At 35.7% G+C, this 27370-nt stretch overlaps 1 pseudogene; it reads left to right on the forward strand.

Annotated features, from left to right (window-relative positions):
• The first annotated feature begins 15901 nt into the window (after positions 1 to 15901).
• LOC110223547 (pro-interleukin-16-like) lies at positions 15902 to 20188 on the forward strand (annotated as a pseudogene).
• The last annotated feature ends 7182 nt before the right edge of the window (positions 20189 to 27370 follow it).

A 27370-nucleotide genomic window follows, 5' to 3' on the forward strand; every position in this document is an offset into this window, starting at 1 on the left:
GTATAATATCAAGAAAATTTAGTTTCTCATCCAACAGGGGTATTTTAAGAAAAGTACTTTGTAAATTGTAAAATAACAAAAATAAAAGCAAGCTCTATTTTTTATTTCACTAGTCACCATATTTTCTCTTATGGATTTATTTTTATGTGTATATATGTTTGTACATATTTTGCCTAGGTATCAATATTTACTTAAACATTCTGCCTCTTTCTAATTATATGCTCTGGAAATGCTGAGCTTGTGTCTCTGTGTATTGAGAATGGAGTCCTTTATCCTGGAAGAACGTATTTATTTTCTCTTTTAAAAGTGTCTTTTTTTGTGTGTGAGCTGCATCCAGCTTAGAGTGGTTAGACATTCCATTTCAGGAGGATTATCCCATGTCTTGTCTGGTTTCCAAAGAAATCTCAATGGAGAAAGATATTGCACCCCCTGCCTCTTCCCCTTTTCCCCTTTACACAATCTGGTCACTCAATTTGACTTCCAATGATTATTCCACAGAATATTTTAGTTCCATAGGCAACTAACAGTAAAGGAACAAAATTGAAGCCTGATAACAATACACCTGTACATTCCTACTTAATGCCTTTTAACATTCCATTAACCTATTCATCATTATCAGAGTTACTGGTAAGTTAAATGTCGTATTAGGCTTATATTATCTGGTTTAATCACTTAGAAGCTTTGTCAGAGCAAAATTAACTAAAGCTGACTGCTTATTGTTTCTAGTGGTATTTAGATGGAAGGCCCTGCCTTAATTTGAACAGAATCTGCACAAGCAGCTTAGACTTCCACCTTCTTGGGACGTTCATGAAAATTAAAGGAATAAGCTGTAGAAGAGTGGAGTAATTATTGATCAATTGAGGGAAACTTCCCATTTGTTATGTGGATGTTCTGATCATTGCCCACAACAGCACTGACAGCATCATTAGTTGAAGAATATTGCCAGTTAAAATGATTAAGCATTCATTAAACTCACTACATTCTACATAAAGTTTTAAAATTGCATTATTTCATTTACAACCTAAATAATGGGGATAATTGCAAATTAGACAGGAGGCAGAATATTTGGAATGTCACATTGTGAAATTAAGTAACTTTGTTAGCTATATTATCATAAACCATTTTGTTTAATTGAGCTTCTAAGTTAATATGAATGTGTGTATATTAGGATAGTAAGGTGAGGCTGACATTATTGTACACATAGTAGGTATTTAATAGTTACTGAATTCATAACTGCCAATGAACATAAAATATGAGAATTTTTTCTTCTACTGACAACTTGATATCTTTATCTGATTTGTATCTATGTATTTATGCATAAGATTAAAGGGGGAAAAGAAAAAAGACACTTGATTCTTCTCTAGATATAGTAACCAGAGTTAGAAATATGTAAGGGTAGGGGTATTGATCTACTCAATCTCATCTCAATTAACTATGAGAAAAGACATTCTTTCTCGTTGGCTTTAGAAAATGGGTGGTAAAGTCCTTCTAATTATAGTGACACTTCATAGGAATTATATTTGAATAGACTGAGAAAAACTTGGCCACACAGCAGGGATCATCTACAAATTATCAAGAGAGATGAGAAGGGGTCTACTTGAAAGGTTGGATACGTCTGACACTTGCACATCTCTAAGGAGTAAAGGTGAAACTGAAGTGTGACAGAGAAGGTATATATTGAGGAGGGTCATCTGCTCTAAGACATCTCAGAATACATAACCTGGGGCAAAGGAAGTCTCAAAAAAGTGTTTTTTCCCCCATAACATCCCCAGCAAAATTTATCTAAATATTATAGTATATGGGGATAGAGAGGTTGCTTGGTGGATAGAGTGCCAGGCTTGAAGCCAGGAAAACTCAATATCTGAATTCAAGTCTGGCCTCAGCTACTTAGTACCTGTGTGATCCTGGCTGAGTTGCATAACCCCCTTTTCCTCAATTCCTCAGCAGTAAAATGATTGGAAGAAGGAAATGGCGAACCATTCAAGTATCCTTGCCAAGAAAACCCCAAATGGTGTCACAAAGACTTAGATATGACTGAAAGGACGGAAGGACATGAACAACAACATTAATATCTGCTATTTTATTACAAACATGATTCCATTAAAATAAATCTTGTTTTATCTGGAAAAAGTGAAAGATTAGTTAATTATAGATGGAAACAAACATAAACTTAGGCAAAAAAAAACTGATTTCTGCCTAAATGTTAGGAAATTTTACAAATAAGAGCTTGGAGAATTTGGGACAGAACTTCTAACTTATTATGTCTAAAATAAACTTCATAAAGGTGAAGAGGTGAGAACCACATATATCTTAAAGGGTATTATATTACTTCCTATGGTTAAAACATGCTAATTATTTTCTATAATGGTATTGTAGTGCTCATATTTAAAAATTTTGAAAAAAATCACATTTTGTAACAGGGGAAAGGATTTTGAGGGGTAATTCTTGAAGGAAAGGACATTTTGCCATTTGATCTGATACAGTCTCATTCTCACCCAGAGTATATTTCCCTTTGAATGTAACCCTTCAGAGATTACTTTCCCTCGCCCACAGAATAAATTCACATAGCTCTGATAGTTCAATTAGTCCTAAAATTGAGCCATTATGAGCTTTGGAAAAATGAGTGAAAAGTAATTTAATTTCATACAGTCCTACAGAATCCTTTGTATCCTATCCATACATCTACCAGGAAATTAGAGACTAGCCAGCACAGGAATCTTGCTATCGAATCTAAAGAGGCATCTTTAATCCTTTGCTTCCAATCCACCTTTACATTTCTTATCATGAGCACAGTAACCAAATCAATGATACCCTCACTACTGGAAAAGGAAATATCCACATAACTTCCCTGACAATCTTTTGATTCCTGAGACAGAAACTCCCCACCAGATATGCACTGTATCCTCATAACATAAACGCTTTGAAGACAGAGATTTGTGTCTCTAGAACATAGTAAATATTTAATAAATGTGTGTTCCTTCATTCACTAGTCCATCCATCTATCCACTTCATACACTTTAGGTCACTGTGTGACCATGTGCAAGTTATTTAACCCAATTTGTCTCAGTTTCTTCATTTACAAAATGAGCTGGAAAAGGAAATGGCAAACCACCCCAGCATCTTTGCCAGGAAAGCTCCATGTGGGGTCATGAAGAGTCAGGCACAACAGAAATGTCTCAACAAACAGAAACACACACACACACACACACACACACACACATGTATAATGACAGTGAAATAGAGAGGAGGAGAAGAAGGAGAAGGAGGAGGAGGAGGAGAAGAAGGAGAAGAAGAAGAAGAAGAAGAAGAAGAAGAAGAAGAAGAAGAAGAAGAAAAAGATGAAGAAGAGGAAGAAGAAGAGGAGGAGGAAGAAGAAGAAACAAGAAGAAGAAGAAGAAGAAGAAGAAAAGATGAAGAAGAGGAAGAAGAAGAGGAGGAGGAAGAAGAAGAAACAGCAGCAGATTTTGAAGATTATTATTTATTCTTCATTTTGAAGAGGGCCAATGACATCATGGAGTGATGTCTTGACATGTAGGAGAATTGGATTTAGGTGAGTCACAGTTTCACGGTCTCACTCTCTCTTCCAGAGTCATAAAAGTCCAGTGGCAAGACAAAACTAAGGACAACTGACTATGGTTCATGATTCAGTAGGTGACCTTGGTATCTTTGATATCTGACCAAACTCTAATTGCTCCATAGTGCCTGCTTCAATTGCCTTCGTGGCAGTTGGGACAAATTATCCTCATCTGCCTAGTGCTTGGGGTAGGCATACCCATGACCCAACAATGGGTTTGATGCTGTCAGTTATCTTCAACCTGGTTTACCCCATCTACTGAGATAGTTTTACTGCAGTGTGGCCACTGAGCATGTTACAGTTTCTTGGAGCCACAAGTGAGAGTTGAGTGAAGGTGGACACCAAAGATTGAGAAGCAAGCCTAAAAAGGGCTTGGCAAGCCCTCACAACTGAGGTACTATTCCTCTCTAAACAGCCCATAGACCCCATGAAGTAGATAAAAAGATGAAAAAAGAAGAAGAGGAAGAGGGAGGAGGATTAATCAATCAATAAACATTTATTAAATATTTAATATATGCCAGGCACTAGTGCTAAGCACTGGGGATGCAAAAAGATGCAATATAAGGAGAAATAAAAAGAGAATAAAATGGAGAGCTATGATCAGAAAATGACTATGGGGTTTTTGTTCACACTATCACTATCTGTGACTAGTATCCATTTCTACTGGCCCCTATTTTACTAGACTAGCTGTACGCGTCTGTGGTCTACACCAAACTAAACTTTTGAGGAAGCATGAAGTCAGGTTCAACTATAAGAATGTAAAAGTATAATATATATTTTTTTGCTTCAGATTACAAGGTATACATGTATTTAAATTGTTTTCACAAAAAGTCATGCAGACTAAGACAGATATGCCTTTGCTGACAACAGCCAATATAGTCTGTAGTAGCAGGAGACGCCTTGGAATAGGACAGAGATCAAAGTAAAATACTGGATGGAGAATTAAGTTAATATTGATGCAAACAGTGGTAATAACTATTATATCACTAAAAGGGTACAGTGGAGATCACTATGCTGTTAAAACCCACGACTGGAAATTTTAAGAAAGAACAAAAGGACAGAAGTAGAGACTTTGAAAATACGCAACTTTGTCTCTGTTCCTCTTTAGCTTTCTCCTCAATATCCCACATTCCAACTCCAAAATCTTTGTCCTCTTTTCCCCATTCTCATTATTTGCTCAGAATATAGCAGTCAAATGATGATAAGGATGAAAAAACAAGCTTCACAGATGAGTTTTCTTTCATTTTTTCTTTTCCTTTCCTTTCTTTTTCTTTCTTTGTTCTTTGTTCCTTCCATCCTTCCTTCCTTTCTTTTTCTTTCTTTTTTCTTTCTTTCTTCCCTTTTTTTTTAACATAAGTGAATTTCTAATTGAGAGAATTTGAGTCGGTCTACAATCAGAATGGTGAATCCCATGCTCACAACAACTCCAAGAATGGAACTTCCATTAAATCTATGGTAGAGTGGAAGAACCACAAACTCTGGGATCTGGGTTCAAATCCTACCTCAAATACTTATAACTTTTATAACCTTGGGAAAGTTACTAAGTTGCTCTGAGACTCAGTTTCCTCATTAAAAATGAAGGGGATACAGTTAGATAGCCTCTGAGGTCTCTTCAAGCTTTAAATCTATAATCCTATGATGCAATGACCTACTGTCATACACATTTGATCAGTTCTTGATTACCAGTGTATTTTAATAAATAATATAAATAATAAATATATATATACATATATATAAATAATATAAATAAATTAATAAATAGTATAAATAATAAATAAATAATATTTTAAGCTCATTTAATGGAGAAGCTTTTGAACACTAGAATCTTTTTTATGGGTTTTCCAAAATACTTGTCACATTATTCAACATTTTAAATATTTCTGTTGCTTTGATAACATTTGCTATAGAAGACTACTCATTTCCTGAGTGATCTTTAAAAGATTACTGTAATATATAATCACTAACATTTTCTAGTGGCTGCTGGGACTTGGAGGAAAAATGTGAAAAGCCTTTGTTCCAGTAAGAAAACTTGACAGAAATACATCAGACCATGAGGCTTCATTTCCAACTGGCAGTAAGAAAAGTAGGATAGGGTACCAAGACCTATGAAAACATGGATTCTTAAAAATATCAAGTATTTCCTACATTGTTATAGTCTTGGCCTTGTGAATTTCCCAGTATTAATTTATGAAGAACTTGTGGTGCTCCTTCAGTACTTTATTTTTTATACACATGAAATAAGAGTCTATAACTATCAAGACATTGTAACAATTTTAACTGAGTCAGCTGATAATCAATAAATATTTATCAAATGTATACTAGGTACCAGACACTGTACTCTTAAGTCTTTGGGGCTATAAAACTGAAAAAAAAAAGACAGTTTCTCCGACTCAAAGAGCTTCCAATCTAACAGGGGAAGATAACAAACAAAAATAATCTGAAAAAGGAATGTGACAGTGGGGGAGGAACTCACACACAGGGGCATGGAAAAGTCAGAGACCACCCAAAGTAGTGCAGTTGGGTAAAAATGAAAAAAAATGATAAAACTTTGTTTTTGCTATAATTTATTGAATGACTTCTCAAGAATATTTTAGATCTACATCTCTTATATGACAACTTGCTGTCATAAAATAATTTGTTGTTTTGTGAAATATAGTAAAATTATGTTTAATTTTCCCCATTGGTAACATTTTGATAAATATTCAAGAGTTGCTCATTTTTTTTGCAATAAAGTGATATATTGCACAATTTGTATTGTTTCTTTGCATGACATGAATCAAATGATAAGCATATGTTATTAGAGGATTACTTTTTTGGTCATTTTTGGTGTCAATGACCACACCTTAAATCACTATTATAGAATGCAATATTTCTATAACAAATCCAAGTGCTTTTTTCATAACTGTCAATATGTGGTGGGTTCAGTTCTTACGAATGTTGTCCATATCAGTTCTGAATTAACTCTTGGATCTTATCCTTTCATAGGCTCCATCTTTTGGTTACAATAAAAAAATTCAAAAAATCCAAAGTTTACATCTATTATCAGCATTTACTAGTGTTTTGTAAAACGGTCTTTATTTTTTCAAGACCTATGTCTGTAAGAGTTTAACAAGTTATCATGTTCTTTGATGATATATATTAATCCTCACCCTCCTGTTTGATGAGGGAGTATTTTTTTCTCTAACTATCTCAGGATGATCTTTGGTCTTTACTATTATTACAGTTATCTAATATATATATATAGTCATTCATTATTTATTCAGTTCTGCATTTTTCAATGTATAATCAAAAGTTTAGAGCAGAAAGAGATCACAGAAGAGGTCATCTAATCAAACCCACTTATTTTAAAGATTAAGAGAGCATGGTCTAAAAAACTTAAATAGTATGTCTGAGGCCTCAAAGGTAAAAAGAAGCAAAACCAAGATTAAATTCCATATTCTCTGATTTAATATATAATGCTTTCCATGGCATAACACTACCTTGCTTTGTGTCACTTCACAAGTGCCCTCTTATTTCTTATTGTTTTTCTTTCCAATTTCTTGTGGTCTAATGATAATCTACATCCGTGTACTAAAATTGGTTCAGCCACTTATCACAATAGTTGCATGTGTAGATTTTTACCTATTTTTTTCTCTACTGCAAATAATAGTTGGGAATATTTTTGTTTAGACAGACATTTGTTTCTTTATCAATAATACTCATGCTGTCATCTTAGGAGTGGGATTAAAGTGCTAAAAAGTATGAAGAGTTTTGAAGATCCTATTATGTAAAGTTTAATTGCTCTCCGAAAGAAGATTGTACCAATTCACAGACCCACCAGAAGTACAATGGGTTGCTTGTTTCATGACCTACCTGCTAAAATTAAATTTAATTGTTGCTAGTTCTCATTCACAATTTATTGAGTACAAAGTAATAGTTTAGAGTTATTGTAATGCATATTTTCATGAATATTGGAAACTGTAAATACTTTTCCAAGTAGGTATTGATTTTGTATCTTTCTCCTTTTTATTTATTGAAGAATAGAACTTACTGTTACGAATGTGTTAGTCTATTTTATTGTTCTTGCTGTTTGTCCTTCATTTTCAGAGAAGATTAGAAACATCACGTGGTGATATCTTGACTTGTGGGTGAGTTGGATTTAAGTGAAGCAGAGTTGCACAAAGTCATCAACTCAGCCTCTCTTCCAGAGTCATCAAAGTCCAGTGGCAAGGCAAAAATGAGGATGATTGACAATGGCCCAGAATGCAGTGGATGACCTTGGCATCTCTGATGTTTGATCAGACTCTAAGTGCTCTACAATCACTGCATCAGCCACCTTCATAACTGGAACAAATTGTTCTTATTTGCCCATTCTACCAGGGAAAGTCTTCACATGCTTGGAGTAGAAGTCTCCCTAACTCACCAATGCTTTTGAAGCCTATAAGTTGTACTGAACTTAGTTTAGCATGTATGCTGAGATGATTTTACTGGGGTGTAGCTGCTCTTCATGCTACAGCTTCTTGGAGCCACAGGTGAGAATTGAGTGACCGGTAGATGCCAAAAGTGGATCAATATCTGAAAATGACTCAGAAAGTCCTCACACCAAAGGTGCTAGTTATCTGAAATTGGTTTTCCTTTCCTCTTTCTCCTCTATTCTGTGTTGGTAAATGAATTTCAATGCATTTGGAAGCCTCCAAAATAACTTGATTTATAGGAGCTTAAGAAGAGGTAATATAATATGGAGGACAGAGGTCCTGCCTTGAATTGAGGAAGACCTGAGTCTACCTATAATCTGGTAAGCCTGGGTAGGGTCTTTCATCATTGTATATAGTATATGAGAAGCAAAAGGCAGGGGAGAGGCCAGAAAAAAAGAGAAGGGGCATATTTTTGGTAAGTGGGACTCTTACCCAATTCAGTTTACAATTTGGTGGCTGCAAATTCTATGTATATGTTAGACCACAGGGGATTATGTGAATCCTTTCAGTTTTGAAAGAGATCTTAGCAGCCACTGGATTCATCCAATGCTTGGAAGGGGTGTGTGGAGTATGTATACTATAGAATACTCAATAATTAGTCATCTGTCCTCTGCTTAGCAACTCCTAATGAGGAGGAAATCACCATTTCTCTGAGGTAACTCATTCTACTTTTGCATAGTATCTGTTGTTTAGATTTTTTTCTTTATTTTCCCCTCTCTCCTCAATCATGACTAAATTAGTTTCTTCACAGCATCTATCTATTGCTCTGGATTCTGCACTCTTTACACAAATAGAACAAACTGAATACCTCTTCCATTTGAAAGAATACATTCACACACTCATTTTTGCCCCTGAGTCTTCTGTTTTTTTAGGGTCAAAAAACAATTCCTATTCATTTAAACAATTTCCTGAATGCCCTTCACTACTAAGTTATATTCCTTAAAATTATGCTTTTCTTAATCAAGTCCACTATTACATTAGCTTTTAAATAACAATCTTTAAATCTATGTCTTTCTTAATCAAATACAAAATCACATTACCTTTTTTTTTAGGTTGCTGTGACACATTTATCACTAATATTAAACCTAATGCCCACAAGATTCACTGATTCTTTCCATGTGGCTGACTATCTAGGTAGATACTAGGTCTGTGTGCATCAGGACTGATAGATTAAACATGCAATTTATCTTCCTTGTCTCCAAATCTTAACAGAGTTCCATAAACATAGTTCAATACATCTAACCAGTTGTGAATAGAGATCACTCCTGATCTCAAATCACCAGTTGTGAGGGGACATAATAGTGGACATAATAGTTTGACTGATTTAGGATGTCAAAACTACCAAATCAGATAAAAGACACTAGGTTCACTGGTGGTAAAAGGATTAATTTTATGAAGGCAGTACATGTAGTTAGAGAAAAGTGAACTGGCTCTAGAGTCAGAGTATCTGAGTTCAAATAACACTTAGGATATTTACTATTTGTGTGACCTTGAGGAAGCCACTTCCTCTTTCTTGGCCTAAGTTTTCTCCTTAATTAAATGAGGAGGGTTGAACTACATAGCCTCTGAAGTCATTCCAACTCTTGATAAATACTACTATGAATCCACTCCAATGTACTTCTACTCAGACCAAAAATTATTCCAGCCAGCCTTAACTCATTCTCGAGGTCAGCACCCCCAACCCTGTCCTTTCAGTCCTTTGCCATGGTTTTATAATTATCTTATTACCTGTCTTTGATTCAATTCTCTCTACATATTTTTACATCTAATTTTCATGGGAATTATTTGCACATCCACATCATTCTCTTCCTACATTTTTCCGGCCTCACCAGAATTATTTCCTTCTGTGTTATTAATTTTAATTACAAAAAATTTCCCTTTCATACTGAGCTGACTTCCTATGCAGATTTTTAGGCTATTGGATCCCACCTTTTTTTTTTCTGAAATCCTAAACCTATCCTCCAAAATTATATATTATTTTATTAAACTAAGAACAACTTTCTTCTCTATCACAAAACTCTAGGTGGGAATCACAATTTTCCTTATGATTTCCATTCAGCGACCAGTCCTTCCTTTCTAGGTAGTGTGAAACAGATCCAGAATAACAGTATTCAATTTCATCACAGAATGACACATCCCAGTGGCTTCTTTTCTCATTCAAACTATTTCCACTGTCCTACAATCAGCATTTTACTTCAGTGACATGACCTTAACTGCCTCATTACTGGGAGAGGGCATGCATTGTCTAACATGAATAAGAATGTTTTTTTTCTGTCAATGTCTTTCCTGAATTTGGTGATTAATGCAGTACTCACTTTATGTCTTAGGCCATGACATTAAATAACATGAAATCTATTTTACATTTTATGATGATTTTTTATTTTGTGATTTTTTTTTCACAACCAAAATATAACAAAGAATGATCAACTGAGTTGGAATATAGAGCCAGTCAGCAAGAGTTTTATTTTGGGATTTATGCTGTTTATGGTTACTGAAAATATTTGTTCTTTGACATATTGGCTAATTTGTGTGAAATCTGACTGTTTTTATAATGGTTCAAAATTGATTTTTGGTTCAAAATATTGGAATATGGAAGAGAGGAAAAACAACAATAATAGTAGCACTGATTATATCCTTACTGTGTGTCAGACACTGTGAAGGATTAAGGATATAAATACAACAATTTCTACCTTCAATAAGCTTATATTTTAGTGGTAGTATCTGAAACTGCATGAACAACAGTAGTTTTGGTTCCATTACTGAGTCAAGAACAAGAAGGTGGAAAGAGTTGTATGTGGTTGGGGAAAGGTAACAAGAAGGTGGCAGGCTGGCTGCGGTTCATGGCTATGTGTGGTGGAAAGCATAGTATGGTCTGATGCTTCTGAGGCTGCCTATTAATTGTGGATGACATGAGCGTACCTCACTAATCAAGAAGGAAACATAAAGCAAAAAAGAAGTTCTTTATCCTAATATTTTATTAGCTTGAAAATAATGTCACTGATATTTCGATTTGAAGATAATTAAAAGTGAAATGTCCTTAAAATCATAATAAACTGATCTAACTTTTTCAACTCTAAGAAAGATGTGAGGACAGTTTTCACTCAATATGTGAGAACACGTGCACACACACATATGTGTGTATACATATATATGTATATATATAATGAATATATCTTTATATACATATTATATACTCATAATATGAATAATTCAAATATTTTAGATGATTGATTTCCCTTGGCAGCTATTCAAAGCACTGATGTTTTCTATTTGGTTGGTGGGTTTTTGAAAATAAGTATGTTTTTATTCAGTTTAATAAGCAATTTCAGTACTGATGTCATGAGTCTCATTTCTATGGGAAAGGAGTTTAACACTTCTGAACCTTTCCATTGCTATGTGTAAGACTTGCTGCTGCTTTAGAAATTATTAATATTGTTTATAATAAATGCTGGTACACAGAATTCAACACCACATTATTTTCTATAGAAATTATATAGAGCTCTAGATAAAGAAAAACAAAAGCTAATTCTTGTCATAGCTATCTTATTAGTTTTAGAGAGAGTTTGGCCCATGTCCATACCACTTTTTTTCTCTCAGGTGTGTTAGAAATATACGGAGATAGAGATCCTTCTTATATTCTTATGTTCTTTCCTAATTATCATTTATTGAAAAAATATTTTTCTCAATAATTTTGGTCTGTGTTCCTTAGTGGATTCCCCTACTCCTGACTTCTCTCTTTTATTTTATTTTTCTTGCTTATCCTCCAGATGTTGGGCTCTAAATTAAACAAATTGTTATCAGCACTTTATCCTCATTTCCACTTTTTCCCCCCTTCTTGCCACTGTTTACTGTTGCATAGTCTCTAAAGCAGGCAGCAGGATTAGAATTGTTGCTCCCTGAAATCTGTCACCACAACTTTAGATTATCAGGGATTTTCCGAAATGCCTTTCACTCTTACTTGACATATTTTTTAATGTATCTTTGTTCTTCTGTGGGAAAAATCATCTAACTGTGAATAGATGACCTACACAGAGTTTCAGGGAACTGTAATAGCACCATAAATGAACCTCAAAGGTAGTTAAACATTCATTTCATCTATGAGTTCTAAACTCTTCCCCAACTGAGCCTTCCAGAGGAACTGCTAAGAAGGAGCAGAAGTGACTATTTTGCATTATACCTCCTGTCCCAACCCACAACCTAATATCTAGGCTAATGAGTTGTGAAATAATCAAACCCGAGACCAAACCATGGTAGGGACATGCACATTGTGCTATAGCAGGATTGAACATTGGTAACCCATTGGAATTTCTCTTCTCTTTTGTCTTTTTTCTTTTAGGCTACTGAAACATTACCTGCATAATATGTTAGTAGCTCTGAAAGTTCACACAGCTTTTCATAAATTGCTTTAATACTGATCAATTATTTAAATGTTCTTCCTGCATTTATTTTGTATTATTAAGGAATTTATGACTTCTAAAGTTCTCCAGGAACATTAAATACAAGTTTTCTGTCTAGTTTTCTATTTGACATGGATTTCATAGACTGAATGATAAGGACTATTTGATATATGGGGGTAAGTACTTGGTACGTGGTAAAAAGCACTTATTGGACTACAAGTCTGAAAACTTGCATTTTAATCCTGGCTTACTATTTCTTGACACTCATTATTTCAAGAGGCAGCTAAGTGGTGCAGTGGATGAAATTCTGGGCTTGGAGTCAGGAAGATCTGAGTTCAAATTTGGCCTCAGACACATACTTGTTGTGTGACCTTGGGCAAGTCACTTAACCTTATTTGTTTCATTTTCCTCATCTGTAAAATGATCTGGAGAAGGAAATGGCAAATCACTCCAGTATCTCTGCCATGAAAATCCCAAAAAATGGGTCATGAAGAGTCATACAACTGAAATATCTAAACAACAACAAAAATTTCTTTAAGGGAAAACCCATCAATTTCTAAAGGCCTCAGATTCCTTGTCTCTAAAATGAAAGTTTTGGAGTATGTTAAGTCCAGATCCAAATATATGATTCAAGAGGACTAAATTATATATTAAAAACATATCTTTTTGCATTTTTAAGGATATGCTCTGAAGATCTCTTGAATATCTTAGCTAAAAGCAGACAGAAATATATGCACAATATTAAGAAATTACATCAACTAAAAATGATTTATAGAATTATTGCTTACATTACTATATAGCTCTTTAAGATTTGTGAAGCCTTTATAAATGTGGCTTTGTTTAATAGTCACAACAAGCCCATGTGATAGGTATTACATTTATTTTCTTTCCTTATTTTGCAGATGGGGAAATTGAAATTAAATAAATTGCTCATGACACACAAATGTTACAGGAGGTATATGAATGTGCATCTCTACTGCCTTCAATTCTTGAACTCTTTCCTTTAAGCTATATTGCTTCTCATTGTGCATACTATAAACCTTACATTTGTTCCAAGGCACATATTTATTTTCCTTTTCTTCTACTTAAATGTAATAGAATTAACTTTACTGCACTCCACTAACCACTTATTATGCAATCACATATTTTAAATGCAGTTAAACAAGTGCCAATGTGATAACTCCAGATGGAAATGAAGAAGAAAGCTAGGTGGGGTCAATATCAGTAAACTTTTGGAGAAGCTATTTCTATAATAGAGTAATTCACTCACATGTCAATATAATGACTGCTTGGCCAAAAAATGAAAAGAGAAGATTAAAAAGTACTTTCACTAGCCAATGAGCAGTGCGAGCATACACACACACACACACACACACACACACACACACACACACACAGATTGCTATAGTAACCACTTATAGTAGGTCGATGCCATGAGTTGTGTAATACCATCATATAATCATTTAAATCTCAGAGTCAACCCGCAGGGTCAAAAAGATGGAAATTTTTCATTCTGCCAGAAATTTCTTTATGCAAGGGATATATATTCTTAGCTTTCATAATAGTAAATGGGGAATTATGCAAGAAAGTCTCTGGTTGTTGGAATGTGAAATCAGATTTCAGGTTGTAAATTAGGCCCTAGCCAGATATATGACTTTGTGAACAAACAATAGATTACATAATCTTTTGTTTTAAGAAGGAAAACAATATTGATTTACATTAGAAAATGATGGGGTGAGAATGACTTGGAATGTAATTACCTGTAAAATTGGATGGAAACAAAGTTTGGTTTAAAAACTTGATTTTTTTCTACTTTTTTTAAATCCAAAAAAGCAAATTGGTGTTTAAACATCAAATTTTCACATGGAAGTATTTTGTCTTCTCTTCTATTTAGCCAATATAAACTTTAAGTTAGACCATAGAGTAAATACATTTTATAGTATATTTATATACAAATGTATTTATATTTTAAATGATTACAATGGGTTGCAGTCAACTTTGTGAATAGTGTTCATAATATTGTTATATTGCTGTGAAGGAACCTTTTTATACTACAAATGGGCATAACCAGGAAGAGTACATTTTAAAATGCATTCACATAACTAGAAGACTACAAATCTATCTTTAGAAAAATCTGTGTAGCATAAGGCTCTAGGGCTCTCTCTTGAACTTCAAATCATATTTGGAGGTTGGGTCAACATTTGTTAGCCATTAATTCTTCCTTCTAAGTATCAGAAGGGACTCTGATGGGCTCAGAGTAAATTCCCTCTTTTCACCCAAATTATTATTCTTTAATATTAATTAGTTAACAAGATAATTAGGTTTTAGAGAAGGGTATTTTTCTAATGTGTATAGTAAGAACAGTTGTGATGTAATAGCTTCACTGTCCTAAAGCCTGTGCCACACTGCCCCCATCAATAAATTAAGAGTCCAGGGGAAAGGGGGTTCAAATTTTGTGTACATGTGGCAAAAGGAATAATTCAGAGCTCTTGGAAATCACCTGGCTAGACTCCTCAAGATGTTCCACATAGCTATTGTGTAACTATAGGCCAGGCACTTCAAGCAAAATTCTTCAGTGGGTATAGTTTGTCCTTGGATTTTAATGCCTATCTGCTTCTAGTATGCCTATAGGTTACTAGTGAGACATCCAAATACACCCAATCTCTAAACTTTACAAGGTCATTCTCTACTTAAGGGTAATGAGAAGAGGAAATGAAACTGGACTCCTTTCTTCTCCTCTTAGGGATTTGGTTAGAACTGGTCTCTCCTCTCAGTTGGCTGTCACATGAAGGCTCTCTTCCAAAATGGATTGAATTTTTAGAGCAAGCCTACATTGTTGTCCATTCATTTCAATTGTGTTCAACTCTCTGTGAGCTCTTTTGGGGTTTTCTTGGCAAAGATACTGGAATGGTTTGCCATTTCATTTCCCAGCCTATTTTACACATGAGGAAACTGAGGCAAAAATGTTAAGTCACTTCCCCAGGATAGTAAGCATCTGAGATCAAATTTTAACCCAACTCTTCCTGACTCTAGGCCTCATACTCTATCAACTGTGCCAACCAGTAGCCCATAGGGTGTAGCAAGATATACTTTAATTTCTTGTCTTTGAGGAACTGATTGATTAATTAGAGATAGTTTTACATGATAAAATGTATCAGTGCTTTTGATTTTTACTAGTTACATTAAGTGGGAAGGCAATTGATTGATTTCTTCAACATGCACCCATATCCTTATATCTAGATTTGAAAATGTTTTGTTATATATATATATATATATATATATATATATATATATATATATATATATATATATATGTGTGTGTGTGTGTGTGTGTGTGTGTGTGTGTGTGTGTGTATGGGTGTATTATATTGTGCCTAAGTGTGTATGTATGCATGGAAACAAATACAGAGAGAGAGAGAGACAGAGAGAGAGAAAGAGACAGAGAATCAGCCAAGAAGATAGAACACAAAGGACCAATGCAGCCTAACTCCTATAACTCCTCCAATGAAGGTTTAAGACTACCAAATGAGTGGAACATCTTTCCAGAACAAATCACAACTTCAGTCCAAAGGGAAATTAGCAGAATAGGTACAATGGAATAGAACAGCATACTCTCCCTGGTGCCCAAGCCAGGAATGTGGGAGCTTCTCAGAGAGATTGGGAATATGGATTCAGTCTCAAGGATTCCAAAAAGGCATCTTTGTAGGGTCACCCAGAGTGGATCATGCTTGGGCTTCAGCAGTAGTGCTAGGTCTCACAGTGGGGAATTAAGCACACATTCTCAGTGTTTCTAAATATGTCAGAGCTAGAAGCCTGGATGTTCCCAGAGATGGTCATATATTTAGATTTGCATTCAGATCAGTAGTATGGGATCCTGCAGGGTGACTGACATTATAGATTGAGTCTCCAATATGCTGAACAGTCAGTTGTTCAGTGTCTAAGCCCTTACTGCCCCAAAGGCTCTAAGCCAGTAGCTTATCTAGAGTTTACTAATAGCAGATCATGAACGCAAGTATAGATCTAGTCAGTCAGTTGTCCAGAATACAATATAACTATACCATTAAAACTTTCAGAAGCACTTAAGGAGTTATCTTCAATCCCCAAATAGGGCTAGACCAGCAGCAAATCTACTTCCTAAGCTTTTTGGCTAGTTGACAAACACTGGGGTCAAATTCTGCCTAATAGAGCACCATCCAAGGACAAGTCTGCAGCTATGTTGTCTAGGAATTAACTGGCATCTGGAGTTTTGAAAGTTCAGAAGAATAGTAATCAGAAATGACTATTATCATATCATGTAAGTCCTGTAAAAATGTCTACAGATCCTAGGCTTAAATCATCCCTGTGATTCTTAAAGAACACAGCACTAAATATTCAAAGAATATAGAGGCAGGACAGAAGATAAGATAGAAAAGACTTGTAGAAAAATACCACAGTCATGCCAATAGTTTCAAAGTCCCAAAAGTCTTAAACTCCTCAGAGTCTGGGGAGAAACATGGGGGAAATGATTACATAAAACAAACAAAAATAACAAAGAAATTTTAGGATTAAAGAGAAGTCCAAGGCAAAAAGACAGAAGAGGAAAATAACTTCAAAAAGCACTTTCAAGTAAAATCTTAAATAAAAGCTTGGTTACAAATTAAATTTGAATTTCTAGAAGAAAGGAAGTCAGTGTTGAAAGAATGTTTACCCTTTCATTCTTTTTATAGCTCTCTACAATATCACCTCTATGGGCTCTGATTCTTATAACCAAGCCACTGTTTAGATTCTTAAAATCTAGCCAATAGCTCACCAACATTCAGACTCCTTAAGAGTCTGCCCAGTATAATGGATGTCCTAATAAACCTTGTCTTTGGCTGAAAGAAGGCTTGGGTTGAATTCTTGTAGGACAGACCTATGTGTTGCGATATTGGGTTCCAAGTACCCATGAACCTCTAAACCTCATCATTTTAATGGTCCTTACAAAGTCACTGCCTAATCCCAAGTTCTTCTCCAGCTAAGACTGGAAGGTATATAAGCCTCCCCTTGCCCCATTCTTGCTCTGCAGTTGGGGTTGCTTTCCAAGCACCAAGGCTTGGAGATGCTTTTCAGGCAGACAGTTAAAAGGCTGTCTTGTACTTGGCCTGATGCTATCAGACTCTCAGTCCACTAGGTCAGTTCAAGGCCATGGACCTGGGTACACCTTCTGCAGCATAGAGGACAAGGACAGATGCACTATCAGGAAGTGTATGCCCAATTCTGTCAGTTCTCTCATTGCTAGAGAATTGGGGAAAACTGCAGTTGCTTTTTGATTCCCTGAGGCTTACTTCCTTCCTTCCCTTGACATCCCTGAATTCTCCTTCATGGAAGTTACAGGGGAAAGTTAGAACAGCTAAAAATATCTCAGCAGATTCTAGAGGTTTTGTGATTGATCATTAAGGAGTTTGTAGCTCCTCCTTACAATCCTGGTCACTTTTTTCTCCCACTCCCTTTGCTTGAGTTAAGAGGGCATCTGTTAACTCTTCTCATAGGAGAATAGAGTTTCACCCTTTACCCTTCACCTTTGGTTTTACCATCCCCCACCTGGGAAAGGAAGGAGAGGGGAGGGGCAGCAGCTACAGCATGGCCATCCCTGGCAATGGCCTCGGGGCCTAGGGCAACCTTTGCCTGGAAGCATCACTCAGGTTCAGCACATCCTTCTCAAGGTAATGAAGCTAGCCTCTGAACTTGGAAGTGGGAAACCTGCAGCTATGGGGAAAGATAACTGTTACAACTCTATGTGAAGTCCCATCTTGTTCAGAATCAAGAATTTCAGTTCAAGCAGAGGGTGCTGAGGCTCTTGCCTCAACTACAGCAGAATCAGAGCAAGCCAGGACAGGTGCCATTGCACTAATGAAGCATCCTTTACTTAGAAGACAAGTTCGCTTAGATTACAGCTTTGAGAGTACTGTGGAAGAACCTTGGGTCCAAATTTCAGATTGCATCAAAAATTTATTTAGCCCCACTATGAGTGAAGACCATGGTCACTTAGATCTCAGGTTTAATGTCAGTTCCAATGAAGAAAAGCACAAATGTGGCCTCTCTGATGGGGTGTTACAGAAGCTTGAAGCTGCAGGTAACATTTCCAAAGGCTACAAAGCTGAAGAGAATGGCAATGTGAAGAAAGGCCCTCCAGTAGCCCCCAAACCAGCCTGGTTTTGTCAGAGTTTGAAAGGACTGTGGAACTGATCTGGAACCACAGACCCCAAAATGCTATGAGATCAAAGTATTCCTGCCCAATCCAGCCCCACTTTGAAGGAGCACTCTCTGTTCTCAGGCAGAGCTTTGTCAATCAAACAAAGGATCAGTTCTTTTGAGACATTTAGTACTTCTTATCCCCCAGAGAAAGGAAAGAAAAGGCTGGTTCCCAGGCTCTCCCTCTCAGAGAGAGAAAAATCTAGTAAACAATATTCAAGAGTCACCACTGGTCTCTTCTTTCCAGGTACTCACCATACAACTGAGCAGCAGGCTTCTGCAAAGACCTTTCTGCCCCTGGACTCACACACTATTTCAGTTCCCAAAGACGCAGACTCATCTGATTCACCCCCACTAACATGTCCATCCAACCCTCAGGAAAGCCACAACACTGACAGTGATCTCCTGAGTCTGCTCCAGGCAAAGATCATTGAGTCACAGTGCCTCCTTGTGAATAATTCTCTAATTCAGAAAGCTTGGCGCTTTACCCTGACCATGCACCAGGCTTGTGAGATGAAGGCAACAGAGGAGAAATCTAACAAGCTCTATCCCATCAGCAGTCAGGTGTCCTCAGCCTTAATTAAATCTTTCCTCTGCCTTCCTCCATCTCCATGGAATCCTGGAGAAAGGTCATCACCAATGCCTGTGGAAGATATGAGGATTGTCGATGCTTCAGATGAAAATTCTTCTATGGACATGGGGTTTTCAGTGAACCTTTCTGAGCTGAGAGACTATTCTGAGGATCTGACAGAGAATGGGTAAAAACTCTTCTCAGTCTACATGTGGATCTAGCCAATCTGTCATCTCTCTGCTTACTTGGGAAGAATCAAAGAAGCTCATAGAGGAAATGAAGGCACCAAATGAAGTAACATTAAAGCAATTTGAGAGCATTCATGTTACCATTTTGCATAAGGAAAAAGGGGCTGGCCTTGGATTCAGTTTAGCTGGAGGAGTTGGTCTAGAAAAACAAGGCAATCACAGTTCACTAAGTATTTCCTAATGGACTAGCCTTTCAAGAAGGGACCATACAGAAAGGAGATAAGGTCCTTTCCATTAATGGGAAATCACTTAAAGGCACCACACATAATGAAGCCTTGGCCATCATCTGGCAAGCTCGAGACCCAAAGCAGGCCATTATCGTTCCAAGGAAATGCAGGAAGATGAGACAGGGCTGAATTCTTGCATTGAGTCTGCATCTTCAGCAGCCAGTAAGGTCTCCACAGAATCAGCTGAGATTATCATCTGTACTGTACCTCTAGAAAAGACAACTGCTAGTTTAAGATTCAGTCTGGAAAGAAGAAAAGGCTCAGTTCATGGAGATAAGCCCATATCAGTTAACAGAATTTTCAAAGGGATAGCTGCAGAGCAAGGTGATGCAGTCCAGCTGGAAGATGAAATATTGCAGCTCAACACCACCACAATGCAGGGACTTACTCATTTTGAAGGAACGTTGTCAAGTCTTTACCTGATGGGCCCATCAGGCTGTCATCAGGATAAAAGGCCTCCATCTCTCCCTGGCCAAATCTTCTGAACAGTCCCATGGGAAGGATTGACAGTTGCAGCCCAGAAGCAACCAACATCTCCCTGTGTCAAATTGTTCTCTCTCAAGACCTCTTATCCAACTGTGCAGATGTTGGGAAAGTCCAGATGCTTCACTCTGGTGATTGCTGGATATCACCAACTTTCTGTGTCATCATTCAATAGCAGATTGTCCAGAAAATAAAGATCCGCAACTGCCTTCAGAATCTCAATATTCTGCAACAGCTGATTGTCCAAACTGTGTAGAATTGGTAAAAAGAATATACATATATAGAGATCAAATAGAGATCATATTGGTGATACAATGATATAATAAAGATTGGTAATTTAATTCACCTCAAAAGCCAAAACAAACAAAGAAAATCACCTCTATGACTTCAGATTTTCTTTTGAACATTACTAATCCTTCCCTAAACATACTTTATGTCTTATAAATCCATCTCACTTTAGTCAATAAAGGAAGAAAAGACCAAGAATCTCTAGGGAAATAATGTGTATATGTGTATGGGAGGGGGGCTTTAAAATTATATACTTCGAATTTAAAATTCTATGTTATCAAGGTTTTCCAAACAGTACCAGAATCAGACTGCACAAACAAAAACAACATAGCTAAGATTAGTTGGCAAGGTAATATCTTTATAACAAGTTTACTGATAAGAGTCTTATTCACAAGATATGTTAGGAACTGATATATCCATAGATAGATAGACCTATCTATCTATCTATCTATCTATCTATCTATCTATCTATCTATCTATATATATATACATATATACACATGTATACACATATACATATACACATGTGAATCTTATAGATACACATATATGTAAGTTATATCTATATAGCTATATATCCACCTATCTACCTAGCTATATGTGATAGCTGTTCCTCAAAAGACAAATGCTAAAGGAATATTAATAGGTTGTTTCCTAAGGATGAAATCCAAGCTATTAATAACTACATGAAATTGTTCCAAATCTTTAGTAATTAGGAAATGTAAATTAAAGAGCTCTGAGATTATATCCACACATATAAGATTAGAAAGATTGAAAAAAAAATGACAAACACTGGAGGGAATGTTGAAAAATAGACACTTCAAATTTTTTATTAGTGGCTTTTTTAATTGAATTTTCAAAATTACTTTTTAAAACAATCTGGAATGGTGCCCACAAAATTATTGCAACATGCATACTCGTTTACCTGCTGATACAACAACTAGGACTATATCCCAAAGAGATCACAAAATAAGAGAAAAGTCTCATGTGTACAAAAATATTTAAAGTTGTATGTTTTATTGTAGCAAAAAAAATTGAAAACTAAGGGGATGTCATCAATTGGGGAATGGCTAAATAATTTAGAGGTGATAGACCCAGAATAAATGAGTTATGTGATCATATAAATATAGACAAAGACATAGATACAGGAACAGACATAGACATAGATATATACACATCACATGCACAAGCTAAGTATATGCAATACATGTATTCATATGCAGCTGCACAATACATATATGAATAGATAAATAAAACATAGAAAAATTATAGAAATAAAGAAAAAGAGATATGTGAATGAAACGACCAATATTACATTTTATTTTGAATGAATAAACATATTTTTCAAGGGTTTTGCTTTGCGCTTTTTTTTTACTCCCCAGTGGAATGGATAGTGGGAGATAAAAGAAAATTAATTATTGCTCATTAAAAAATAATAAAATGTTTTAAATGATTGACAATATACCACAGTGAACATGATCACCCACATCAGAGTGATACCTCCTTCTTTAAAAATCTCATAGCACTTTGCATATCATTTGGTGTCATGTTACTTTTAGTTCCATTGTTCTTTAGGTAGGGATATATGTTTGTTGAATGATGAATAAATGGAACCTCTTCTGTTTTATGTTAGCAATTAAAACAAAAAGAAAAGATCCAAGCATTAGTAATTATCTTTTAAAATATATAACATAGTACTGAATAAATTGATTGTGATACTTTTTAACATCTTAACACTTCCCTATTGAAATTAATAAAATATTACTTATATCTACATATTTCATAGTCATGTCACAGTAACAGTTATTAGAATAAAAGATGACTTAAGGGAATGGACTATGTTTTTCCCTTATTCTGCAACCCCCATTGCTTAGCACAGTATCTCACACACATTTAGGACTTTACAATTGCTTATTGCCTTACTGACAATAACTGTAGAATCAATTCTTTGTCTCCATGAATAGCAGGATCTTAGCGAATATGATTTCCAACTTCTTGCATAACTCAGCTATTTGAATGACTATTATGTCAAGATTTAATACTTGAACAGGGTAAAATCTATACATACACACACACAAATGCACTCATAAATACATATTCAAATGTGCAAACAGATCTGGGATCCTCTTAATGTGTATATTTCCTACCAGTCATACACCCTGGAACCATCTATACCCATCCATCCCATATTGCTCTTGTAAACATTCTCCTATAAATCTGTCAAAAAGGGTCAGTCAACAAACTGTGTATCTATTCTTTTCTTTTCTTGAAATTATAAATTTACCAGTGATGCCTGCAGGTTGTCTACCTATTATTTTTTGTTCTTGCCTCCCACTCAGCCCAGCTACTTTTTGATCATACGTTGTTTTAATGACATCATTTACTCTGCTCCTTCTTATTTAGTTATTTATTTTGTTTTGCTGCATATATGTATTCTGCATATCTCCACTCTTCTCTAAATGATATATATTTTTACTTCTTCAGTGACTGTACTGCTCTATGACTGGCAGTTACATAAAGCATCAATATAATAATATTATTAAAAATATAACCTTTGTTCAATGAGCTGTTTGAAGCCATTAAAGGAGACTTGTGATTTCTCAAAGGCAATATAATCTACTTTTCTCTTATTTAAGTTTGGGAAAAGAAAGACAGAGAGAGAGAGAGAAAGAGAGAGAGAGATGGCCTAGATGAAATTTATACACACACACCCACACACACATACACATACACACACACACACACATAAATAAATACCTATCTGTATTTCTATCCATATATAGATATATGCGTATATGCACTATTCTCTGAGTTAGCTAGGCTTCATATTGCAGAGTCATCTTTGATTTAAGTTAACAATAGAGATTTCAGGCAATATGAAAGGAAATGAGTTTATATCTGAGGCCAATTCTTCCTTATCACCTCAAAAGAAAGGAAGGATGGGGGGAAAAGTATTAATCACACACTTGTATTAGACACACTTAGTGCTTTACAAATATTATCTCTTTTGATTCTTACAACAACTATTAGAGGTGGGTGTTATTATTACCCTATTTTACAGATGAAGTTACTAAAGTAGACTGAAGTTAAGCGACTTGCCCAGTCACCAAGCTACTAAGTTGTGCTTGGATTTCAACTTGGCCACAGTAGCCTATCCAATATAGGAAAAAGATGAGCAATCACACCAAATAAAGCAACTAAAACAAAACCAGAAAGTGAGAATGGAAACAACTACATACAATATAATTACTACAGAAAATAACAGAATACCACATTACCAGCTCAATAATCCTAATGGTAGTCAAACCTCTCTGATAAGCACGTGATACATAAGCCTCATAATTAAGTGGTGATTGTGCCTTAAGATCCTAACAGCACAAATTCAGATGAATAGTATATCTCATACCTTAGTCTATAAAGTTTTAGTAATTTGCCAGTGGCAGCACCCTGGAAAGAGAAAACATGTGAAAACAGATTAGGGATAGGTCCAACAATGCCTCAATATTATCTAGTACAGGAAAGACAGAGTTGTGGCAAGATACTGAATGAGGAGGCAGTATTAATCCATCCCATTCATTATATAGCACCTTTAAATAGCTAAAAAAAAAAAAAGGAACCAAATAAACTGAAAGGAATAGTGCCACAAATGGGTCTTCTAGTATGAGAGCTGAATTAACTTTCTAAGCTCATCACACACTCCAACCATCAAGAAGCAAGAAATGTGCCAATGAAAGTAAAATGAAAGAATAATAATAATCGGTAACATAGATGATGATTTTAAAGAATGTGGCAAAATACTATAAAAAATAATAGGATGTTAAAGCTTAGAAAAGGTAAAAATAATAAATTTTAAAACTATATTGTGAAAAGAGAATCTTAAAGAAGAAATAAGATTGCTACTTGGCACAAACGGGACAAAAATAACTGAAAATTGAGAGCAGAGATGTTAAATTCTTATGTCGCTTTCTTTTTTACTGTCAAGAAAAATGACCTTTGCTCTAGAAATGACAGAATGAAACGGTGAATAGGAGTTTGATAACCAAGAGAGACATGAGAACATTTACCTGCCCTAAGTGAATTCAGATCACCTGAGTGCACATTCTCAAGTTCTGAAAGAACTGTGGGATACAATTGCTGAGATACTGTTGCTGATTTTTGCTAGATCCAGGGAAAATGAGAGAAGAATCTCACAATGGAAGAATGTCAGATGCTGTCTTCATTTTTGGGAAAATGAGAAAGAATGGATTTTATAATTTATCAGCCAGTGAGATTAATTTAACACCTCTAAGTGATAATTGCATAGGATTTGTAATAGATCGTTGAAGAGATGGTTAGTATTTTCAATGTAGTAGGTAATTAAAGAGATTGTTACTAAAGGAGTGGTGACCACAACAGTGTTAGTCTAACTTTTTTCTTTCTTTCCTTCATTTCTAATGAACAAGTTTGCTAATTAGCAGATTGAAGGAATTTTGAAAATACAGTCTAAAAGAGACAAATAAAACTTTTGATAATATTTAATATATAATTGTGGAAAAGTTGAAGAGGTGTAGACTATATGACAGGAGAGTTAAATAGATTCAAAGCTGGTTGTATGCCTAGACTTGATATAGTAATTTCTATTAAATGTCAGCTTAACAACAAGTATCCTAGAGAATACTTTAGAAAATATTCTTGGTATAGTGGTGCTATATAACTTATATAGCATTTTCCTTTCTTTTTTTGGGGGGTGATAGTACTGAGAATTTGTACATTACTGGAGATGTAATGGCAGTATAATGGCAGTGAAAAATGATTAGAAGGAATAATCAGTAAGATTTGCCTACAGCAGGTGCAGTCAAGATGGCAGAGTGAAAGCAATGACTTGCTTAAGCTCTCCCCCCAAACCCCTCCAAATACTCACAAAAAAAGGCTCTAAACAAATTCTGAAGCAGCAGAACCCACAAAAAGAAAGAGTGAAACAAATATCCAGCCCAAGACAACCTGGTTGATTGATCAGAAAGGTGCATTGTGCTGGGCTGGGAGTGCAGTGCAGGGCAGCGTGGGTGTGCAGGCTGCAGCAAACCTGGAGCAGGCCTCAGAGTGTAATGCAGAACATTATTTTGCCATTTAGGTAGTAGGGGCCTTTAAGCCATGGAAAGCAAAAGTTGGTGCTTAATCTTGCCCCAGACCTCTTTCCTCCTAAATCTAAACAATAGTGAAATGTACTCTTGCATAGCTCAGCATAGCCCATACCTCCAATGCAAATGGATAAGAAAACTTGCAATATAATTGCTTTAGATAATTATGTTTACATCAGAGACCAGGACACCTGGTCTAGTTTATGTGATCTCTAACCCATAATGGTGGGGTGATCGGGTGCTTGTGCTTGTATTTGTGCCCCAATTTTCTCCCTAGTCTCAGAAACACTGTCTCTGACAACCACTCCTCAGCCCAAGGACACTGTGCCTAGCAGTTATTCATGCATGGGCCTCAGCATGACCCTTATCTCTCTCCCTGGTACAGCTACACAAAGCTGGGCTGCTCAGGCCGTAGCCCTCAGATCATGTCCTTCAGGGAGGAAAAATGGTCATTCAGTGAAATAGAGGACTTTCAAGCATTCCTGATGAAAAGACCAGACCTGAATAGAAAATTTGACTTTCAGATACAGGACTCAAGTGGAACATGAATAGCTAAATAGGAAAGAGAAATCATAAGAGACTTATTAAGATTGAACTGTTTACATTCCTGCATAGAAAGATGATATTTACAGCTCATGAGACCTTTGTCAGTATTAGTGTAGTGAGGAAAAAAAATTATATGTATGTATATACAGATAGATAGATAGATAGATAGATAGATAGATAGATAGATAGATAGATAGATAGATAGAAGGCAGAGGGTGAGTTGAAGATTAAGGGGTCATATTGGGTGAATAAAATTAAGGGATGAGGGAGGATTAGACTTGGAGAAGAAGAAGGGGAGAGGTAGAATGGGATAAATTATCTCACAAAAAAACCCAAAAAAGTCTCTTACAGTGGAGGGGAAATGGGGAAAGTGAGAGGGAATGAGTGAATCTTATTCTCATAGGATTTGGCTTAAGGAGCAAATAACATACACATTCAATTGGTTGTGGAAATTTTTCTTGCCCTACAAGAAAAAAGGGGGAAAAGGAGACAAGAGAGCAGGGAGATGATACAGAGGAGGGCAGATTGGTAAAGGGTGTAATCAGAAGTAAATATTTCTGAGGAGGAACAGCCTCAAAAGAAAGAATAGAATAAATTGGAGGGCAGAAGAGGATTAAGGGAAATAGAGGTAGTTTTTCCCAACATGTCTACTATGGAAGTGTTTTGTATAACGGCATATATACAACCTATATTGAGTTGCTTGCCTTTCAGTGAGGGTGGGTGAAGAGGGAGGAAGAGAGAAAATTTGAAACCTAAAGTTTTAAAAACATATGTTTAAAAAAAATGTTTTCACATGCTACAGAGAAATAAAAAATACAGGAAATGAGGTACAGAAGTCTATACTGCCCTGCAGGAAAATAGAAGGGGAAGGGGATAAGAGAAGGGGAGAGAGAAAGAAAAGAGGAAAGACTAGGGGGAGGGTGAGACAGGGTGAAAATTTGGAACTCAAAATCTTGTGGAAATAAATGTTGAAAACTACAGATAAATAAATTGATATTTTAAAAAAAGATTTGCCTGCAGATTTGAAGAGAAGTTAATGTGTATGTGGAAAGACTAGGTGAGACTAGGTAAGAGGTAAGGAATTAAAAATTAGCCCGAGCTTTTGAAACTAAGTGGCTGGAAGAGAAATTTTTAAAGAATTAGGTTTTACACATTTTGAAATGGAATGGACTGAGACATTCAAGTGGCAATTCACTCAAGTAAATGGTAGACAAATGATAGACTAGTTTAACACTTCTTAAACTGTGGGTTGCGA

Source organism: Phascolarctos cinereus, unplaced genomic scaffold (genome assembly GCF_003287225.1).
Source record: "Phascolarctos cinereus isolate Bilbo 61053 unplaced genomic scaffold, phaCin_HiC Scaffold_7;HRSCAF=346, whole genome shotgun sequence".
Lineage (NCBI taxonomy): Eukaryota > Metazoa > Chordata > Mammalia > Diprotodontia > Phascolarctidae > Phascolarctos > Phascolarctos cinereus.